This window comes from Bubalus kerabau, chromosome 1, assembly GCF_029407905.1.
Source record: "Bubalus kerabau isolate K-KA32 ecotype Philippines breed swamp buffalo chromosome 1, PCC_UOA_SB_1v2, whole genome shotgun sequence".
Lineage (NCBI taxonomy): Eukaryota > Metazoa > Chordata > Mammalia > Artiodactyla > Bovidae > Bubalus > Bubalus kerabau.
In genome coordinates this window covers 14,260,090-14,268,790 of record NC_073624.1, presented here as the reverse complement: position 1 = coordinate 14,268,790, position 8,701 = coordinate 14,260,090, and positions in this window count along the sequence as shown.

The following is an 8,701-nucleotide window of genomic DNA, read 5'->3' as shown; positions in this document are numbered from 1 at the left end:
GCAAGAATACTGGAGTAGGGTGTAATTAATTTCCTTTTCCAGGGGATTTTCCCGACCCAGGAATTGAACCTGCGTCTTTTGCATTGCAGGCAGATTCTTTTCCCCTGAGCCTCTGGGTGGCCCACCCTTGGCTATAAATTTCCATTTGTCCTTGTGTTCAGAGTTGCATTTATTTGTCAAATCAAACATTTAAAAAAATTAGCTTTATAATATAAGAGAATTGTTTTGGAAAAATTTAGAAAATTAAAATAATATGAAATGTTTAATTATCCAAGAACTACCTATAAAAACCACGTATGTTTTCAAAAACATTGAGAATCAGGAAAAAAACAGTTGAAAAATGAGACTCTTTGAAAGAATGGACATTATTCTGCGTTATTCGTTCAAGAGTTCAGAGACTACCCTACAGTTTATAAAATGAACAAGGAATTCATTTAAACTTTGTTTAGATATAAGCTGGAAATGACCACTGATAAACTTTTGTTGACAACATATAAAATAACATGCTGGTTTGTTTTGTTTTTTATAAAAAAGGATGCTTTGTTGTGGCAACTCATATGATAGAATTCTGAATTAGTCAGGATAGGCCAAGTTATGGTAACAAATTAATCCTGGAGTTTCCATGGCTTACTACATAAAAGTTTTCTTTCTCTCTCATGCTACATGTCTGACATGGATCAGGAAGAGGCTTTACTCCACAAAGTCCTAAGGTAACAGTTAACAATGACCTCCTTACATGGATTCACAATAACTAGGGCAGGAAGTGAGAACAATTGAGGGTGTTGAACCAGTTTTTAGATACTTCATTCAGTGTCTGAAGCTACTCACAGGACCCTCCTTAACTGCAAAGGTGGCAGGAAAAGTGAGGGACATGTGAGTGTTTAGCGTGTGGACAATGCCTCCCATACAGTGTGTGTCCAGGTCTCCGTGGGTTATGCCTTTGGTCCTCTTCTGTTCTCCACCATGCAGTCTCCTCACTGATCCTACCCAGTGTACAGATACTTGTGTCTCCAGCCTGCAGTCCCCTCCCTCAGCTTTCTCCTTATTCGTTTACTTTTTCTTCCAGTTTTACCAAGATATAATGGACATACAGCACTCTATAAGTTTAAGGTGTGCAACATAATGATGTAATTTATACCCATCACGGAATGACTGTCACAAAAAGTTTAGTGAATATCCCTCATCTTGTCATGTCACGTGTTAGTCGCTCTCAGTCGTGTCTGACTCTTTGCGACCTCCAGACTGTACCCCGCCAGGCTCCTCTGTCCATGGGATTTTCCAGGCAAGAGTACTGGAGTGGGTTGCCATTTCCTACTCCAGGGGATATTCCCAACCCAGGGATCAAACCCGGGTCTCCCACATTGCAGGCAGCTTCTTTACCATCTGAGTCAGCAGGGAAGTCCAGTAAAACTCTAGTGATTATCAATCAAGTTCGAAATTGTTTCTTTTCCTGAAAGAATCATCTTAGAGACACAAAATTGTAGCAAAAAAATAAAAGGCTTTTCTCCTGATGAGAACTCTTAGGATTTACTCTCTGCAGCTGTGTTTATATCTTTATCATGTTGTACATTACATCTCTAGTATTTATTTATCTTAGGGCTTCCCAGTGGAGAAGGCAATGGCACCCCACTCCAGTACTCTTGCCTGGAAAATCCCATGGATGGAGGAGCATGGTGGGCTGCAGTCCATGGGGTCACTAGAGTCGGACACAACTGAGCGACTTCACTTTGACTTTTCACTTTCATGCATTGGAGAAGGAAATGGCAACCCACTCCAGTGTTCTTGCCTGGAGAATCCCAGGGACAGGGAAGCCTGGTAGGCTGCGGTCTCTGGGGTCGCACAGAGTCAGACACGACTGAATCGACTTAGCAGCAGCAGCAGCTTCCCGGGTGGCTCAGTGGTAAAGAATTCACCTGCCACTGCAGGAGACACCCATTCCACTCCTGGGTCAGGAAGATCCCCTGGAGAGGAAATGGTAACCCATTTCAGTATTCTTGCCTAGGAAATCCCATGGACGGAGAAGCCTGGCAGGGTACAGTCCATGGTGTCAAAAAAGAGTCGGACATAACTTAGAGACAAAATTTTATTTATCTTGCAACTGAAAGTGTGTACCTTTTGACTGCTTTCATCCAATTTCCCCACTCCTCAGCCCCCAGTAACTACAAACCTGATCTCCCCCGCTCCATGGGTTTGTTGTTGAAGTATAATTGACCTAAAACTCTATGTTAGTTCCTGTTACAACACAGTGGCTTGACACATTTCAAAATGATCACCAAGTTAAGTGGTTACCACACGTCACCTGTATTCCCCTCACTGAACCTGTAATACCCACTACTCATTTATTTTGCAACTGGAAGTTTGTACCTTCTAATCTCTCTCACCTATTTGTTTCCTCCACTACCGCCATTTTGCCGCCTGTTTGCCCTTTGTATGTATAAATCCATTTCTGTTTTGTTATATGCTGGAATGTAGGGTTTTTTGGGTTTTTTTTTAAGGAAGGGACTCCCTTGTTCTCTTACACCTGCCTGGAATGGTGACAGTCACGTTGCAGAAGCCCAATCAACATTTGTCATCCACAAAAATCATGCTCCTAAAGAATAAAGGGGGGCGGGGAACATAAGAGAAAACTCTTTACTATGGTCCGGGAAGATCCCACGTGCTCCTGAGCAACTGAGCCCGTGCATCACAACTTCTGAGTCTGCACGCCTACAGCTTGGCAACATGACAAGCCACTGCTATGAGAAGTCCATGTAGTGCAACGAAGAGGACCCCCACTCGCCACAACTAGAGAGAGCCCACGATCAGCAACGAGGACCCAGAGCAACTAAAAAAAGAAAGAAAGAAAAAATGTTTTTAAAGACTCACCAAAATAGAGATGAGAAGATTTTGAGCTGAAGACTCAAAATGGACCAAGCTGACATCAGATGTTAGTCTAAACTAACGAGAGTCTTCAGGACCAACTAAAATTTGGTGCTTTTTCAATTACCCCAGTTACTGTATTTTTAACACCATGACTTTGCTTTTTGCTCCTCTGGCTTTTAAGTTGGAAATTGTCAGGGTTTATGCAAATGTAATAAAAGAGAAAGTCTTGGACTTTTATTGGCAGGGATTTTTTTTTTTTTACACCACCCACTGTCATAATTGATTACATGCTGTACCCTGATGGAAGAACAGAACTTCAAGGCCAATAACAAGTCACAAATACATGGTAAACCATCTGCTTTGTCCGGCGATTGAGAAATAATAATGTGAGCAGTGATCCAAGCAGGAAGGGGCTGCCAGTCCAACTGTGCCCAGTCCTCCATCAGCTTGATGTCTGAAGGTGCAAGGAGATTTGTTTTGGCAGTCACTCTGTCAACATCTGACATCTGTCACCCAGAGTTCGCCATTACTGCTGCTTCCAAAAAATTATATCTGCCAGTCAAACGGCTTTTCTACTGATGGATGGTGGAAGGAGCCTGCTTCTGGGGAACTCCCCTTTATTTGAATACATGTATCCAGTAATCCCTTTTCATGCCTTGCCTGATAGCCTGTCACTTAGTGGGGGAGAGAACTTTGCCTAAGCCCAAGTTCACTGATGTTTGGGAGAAGGGCAGCAGGATGAAGGGGATACTGTGGACAGAGTAAATGCTTATGGTTTCACTGTCGTGGATCAGAGCAGTCTCTTCTATCATGATCTACAGGAAAGCGATACCTCCCGTCATCTCTGCCCTTTTGGAAAGTTAACATTTGCATTCATAACGCCTTTAAAAATAGTTGACAAGGTACTTGATGTGTTTGCATATACAGTCACTGCTCACTGGAAACTGGTTCCAGGACTTTCCTTGGGTACCACCATCTGTGAATGTCCAAGTCCCTTATACACGATGGTGCGTATATAACGCACCATCTACGATTGGCAGGTAACCTATGCACATCCTCCCAGACACTTTCAGTCATCTCTAGGTTATTCAGAATACCCAGAATATAAAAGCTCTGTGAATAGCTGTCAGAACTCTGCAGATTCAAACTTTACTTTTTAGGAGCGTAAGTCACTCAGTCGTTTCCAACTCTGCAACCTCATGGACTGCGGCCTGCCAGGCTCCTCTGTTTGTGGGATTCTCCAAGCAAGAATACTGGAGTGAGTAGCCATTCCCTTCTCCAGGGGATCTTCCCCACCCAGGGATCAAAGCCGGGTATCCTGCATTACCGGCAGATTCTTCTCTGTCTGAGCCATTAGGGAACTTGCTGGAATTTTTTTCTCAAATATTTTCGATCTTTGGTTGAACCTATGGATATGGAAGGGCTATGGTCAGACACTGCTTGAAACTTACAGTATTAGGTGTTGTACCTACACTACCTCGTGTAATCCCTTTAATAATCCAGCATCTTACAGTTAACAAGCAACCACCCTGGGATTCAAATGTAGAGCCTCTTGCTTAAGTGAAATGCCCTCTCCACTACGCCATCCTGACCCTTCCTGTCACTGTGACAATCTGCAGGAAATGAAGAAATGTACAACACTGTCAGCAACACTCCAGGCACTGGAGTGTTGGGTCGTGATTGGGAAGGTTCCCCTAGAGCCAGGAAGAGTGCTCAGGAAGACCCTACAATCCTGTTCTCCTGGCCCTCGTATCTGGAAAGATTTAGGATGTGGAGCGGGTAAGGCCATAGAAAGTACCATATTGAAGCAGATCTTCCCTACCCTTTTTTCTGGTTTTGTTTTTTAATTTTTGGTCACACTCCACGGCATGTGGGACCTTAGTTACCAGACCGGGGATCAATCCTCTCCCCTTGCATTAGAAGACACAATCTTAACCTAGGGACCACCAGGAAAGTCCCCCGTAGACTCTTCATTCTGATTCTGAGATAGTGAATGATTGCTGTCAAAACATCTGATGCATCAAGACTTTCCAGGAAGGTACTGACTGAGGTGTCCAGACTCATTGAGCCCTGCCACAAACGGAAACCCACACGAGCTGAGAGCACTTTCCCTATGTCAAGGCCTCCATTGTTGAGGGACCCTACACTGAGAACAGCATGAGCCCTAGCAGGGTTCAGGTTATCATGTCGGCAGCAGGATACCTTTGAGATGGTAATCAGTGTTTTTCCTCCAGCATTTTTCCCTTGCATTTTTTGGCTCTTTATCCCATGTCCCCTTTTTAGGGAAGAGGAGGTGCCAGAGGCCAAGGAAATGACCATCTCTCCTTGGAGGATAAAAAAATAATCTTGACATAAGCAAGGGTTTGGGAGACTGTGATGAAATCTTCCCTGTCCCCTGGACCAGGAAGATTCTCTGGGCTGAGTTGTCATTGTTCAGTCGCTAAGTCATGTCTGACTCTTTGTGTCCCCATGGACTACAGAACACCAGGCTTCCCTGTCCTTCACCGTCTCCCGGAGTTTGCTCAAATTCATGTCCATTGAATTGGTGATGCCATCCAACCATCTGTGGACCCCTTCTCCTTCTGCCTTCAATCTTTCTCAGCATCAGGGTCTTTTCCAGTGAGTCGACTCTTTGAGTCAGATGGCCAGAGTACTGGAGCTTCAGCATCAGTATTTCCAATGAATATAAGTCGCGATGGGAGTCAAGCTAAACATGCCCAAGGGCTGTGGATTTGGTCCATAAATTACTTTGTGCATGTCCAAATTAGACACTGAGAAGAACAGTAAGAAGTCATGAATAGCACCAGCGCATCCCAGGAGAAGTCAGAAGGCAGCAGTGCTGAGAGATGCTGGGGAGGCAGCTGCCAGTTCTGCTCACCTGTGGGAGGGAGGTGTTGCCCTATACCTGTCTGCCAAGGTTCTTTCTGCAAGTTGCTCCCGCCCATGGCATTAGTGCCACCTAGCGGACTTCCCAGGAAGTTGATACCCACCAAAGCCAGAGGATGGCGGGGGCCCAGCTTGCGTGCTCAGTTGCTCAGTTGTGTCTGACTCCTTTGCAACCCCATGGACTGTAGCCCACCAGGCTCATCTGTCCATGGGATTCTCCAGGCAAGAATACTGGAGTGGGTTTCCATGCCCTCCTCCAGGGCATCCTCTCCACCCAGGGATCGAACCTGTGTCTCCTGCGTCTCTCCAGGTGGACTCCTCACCCACTGAGCCACGTGGAGCAAAAGCCAGAGTCAGAGCAAGTCACCACCAGTGAAACGGAAGCAGTGTTTTGGATAAGCATAGACACCAAGTTCCCATGGGATGCTGAGGCAGGGCCCTGGGACTGTCTTGCTGTGTTCTCAGGCCGCCCAGTTCTGTCTGCCTGTCTGATCAGATCCTGAAGGAATCTGCCCCTCAACAGCAGGACATCCCTGAGCCCAAGCAATAAGCTCAGAAAGGCCGGCTGTATGTATTTTCCTAAAACTCATTTGCTTGAGCAAACCCAACCATCTTGTCAGAAAGCACCTGGAGCCACCCAGGGCATCGGCGTTTGCCATCAGAGCTCTGTGCCACCTCAGGGGTCTCATGGAAAACCTCCTAAACTGGAGAGCATGGGTTATGTCTGCTCTGCTTCTCCTTGGAGGCCAAGTGTACTTGGCCCTGCACACACGTGCTGGCCGTGGCCGGTCAGCTCTTTGAGACACGCTGAACCTTCACACCCACAGTCACCACCATTCTTGCTGCCGTTGTTGCTGTAAGGACAAGGCAGAAATGATCCGGTGTGACACTCAGGTCTGAACGCTCTCCTCACGGCAGCAGGTTGAGTGTGTTACTTGGGCAACTGGAACTTTTCATTTTGGTGTGACCTCTGTATCCCGACTCAAAGCCCCAGATCTCTGCAAAGTTGTTAGAAAAGTTCTCCCTAGAGCAGAAACAAAGTTAAAGTGTTAGTCACTGAGTCGTGTCCGACTCTGTGACCCCATTGTCTGTAGCCTGCCAGGCTCCTCTGTCCGTGGGATTTTTCTAGGCAAGAATACTGGAGTGGGTAGACATTTCCTTCTCCAGGGACTCTTCCTGACCCAGGGATTAAACCCAGGTCTCCTGCATTGCAGGCACTCTTTACTGTCTGAGCCACCCGGGAAGACCAAAACATCTGGGTCTTACGGGGGCACCCAGATTGAACCTGGGCCCCCTCCTTGGGAGTGCGGAGTCTTAGCCACTAGACCACCAGGGAAGTCCCTAGAGCAGAAACAAAAGACCTGGGATTTTGACATCTCTGATCCACTTGCAGAAAGAACCCTTGCGTTCTTTTCATGAGGGTAACATCGGTGTTCCAGAGAAGGCAATGGCACCCCACTCCCGTACTCTTGCCTGGAAAATCCCATGGACGGAGGAGCCTGGTAGGCTGCAGTCCATGGGCTCGCTAGGAGTCGGACACGACTGAGCGACTTCACTTTCACTTCTCACTTTCATGCATTGGAGAAGGAAATGGCAACCCACTCGTGTTGTTGCCTGGAGAATCCCAGGGATGGGGGAGCCTGGTGGGCTGCCATCTCTGGGGTCGCAGAGTCGGACATGACTGAAGCGACTTAGCAGCAGCAGCAACATCGGTGTTCGCGATGTTTCAAGTCTGAGATTTTCCAAGTGTAAGATGAAGTGAGTCTGAAAATGTGTGTGACGGGCCAGTGGATGGATCCCAGGCCAGCTGTGCAGGGTTGGGCTTCGGCTTCCTTCCCACCTTCAATACCCAGAGCCCCGGAAGGGAGAAGCCGGCAGCAACTGGACGGTATTTGGGAGGAGAGGTGCCGGAGTGTTACTAACAGACAGGGCACAAGCACTGTGGGGCACAGATGGGGGAGGGGAGGGAAGGGAGGGACCTGGCTGCACTGTCGGTCGTGCAGAAGAGGATTCCAAGGATGGTTAAGAGCAGCAACCAACCAAAGAGGTCTTGGAAACTCCCGAGAGGCCCAGTGGACGCCACTAGGCAGAAACCCAAGAAAAAAGTTATGCCTGCTTTCCTCCAAGAACACTGGTAGTCCGCGGCGGACGGAGACAAAGGGGAACTTCTAGAGTGCTTCTAAGATGAAGCATCCTGTGGAGTGGAGTTACTAGGGGATAACAGCCAAATGTCTTCATCCAGACTGTTCCTCCATGACCACTGTTACCCTTCCTGCTTGCAACTGAGGTCAGAATTAAACTGGAAAATAGCCTAAAGTGACTTCCCCCACCCCTTAGAGACTAGGTTATTATTTTCTGTCTCTACAGCTCTATTTCCTTTAACATTTTATTGTTTAACCCCCATAGAAATTCACATTTTTAAATTTTCACATTAGAAATTTTTATGTTGGAGTGTAACTGATTTACAACACTGTTAGTTTCAGGTATATAGCAAAGTGATTCAGTTATACCTTTATCTTTTTCATATTCTCTTCCCATATAGCGTATTGAATAGAGCTCCCTGTGCCATACCATAGGCACTTGTTAATTGTTTTATAACATACAGACATGTATCTGTACCTTAATTCCAACCTCCTACTTTATCCCTACCTACCATCTCTCCCCTTTAGTAACCATAACTTTGTTTTCTAAATCTGAGTCTGTTTCTGTTCTGTGCACAAGTTCCTTTTTTTTTTTTTTTTTTTTTAAAGAATCCACGTGTAAGTGATATAATATGGTATTTGTCTTTCTGTCTGGTTTACTTCACTGAGTATGATCATCTCTAGGTCCAACCATGTTGCTGCAGATGGCAGTTTCCTTCTTTTTCATAGGTGAGTAATATTCCGTTGTATATATGCACCACATCTTCTTTATCGATTGACTTTGAAAGAGACAGGGAACTACAGAGAAAATG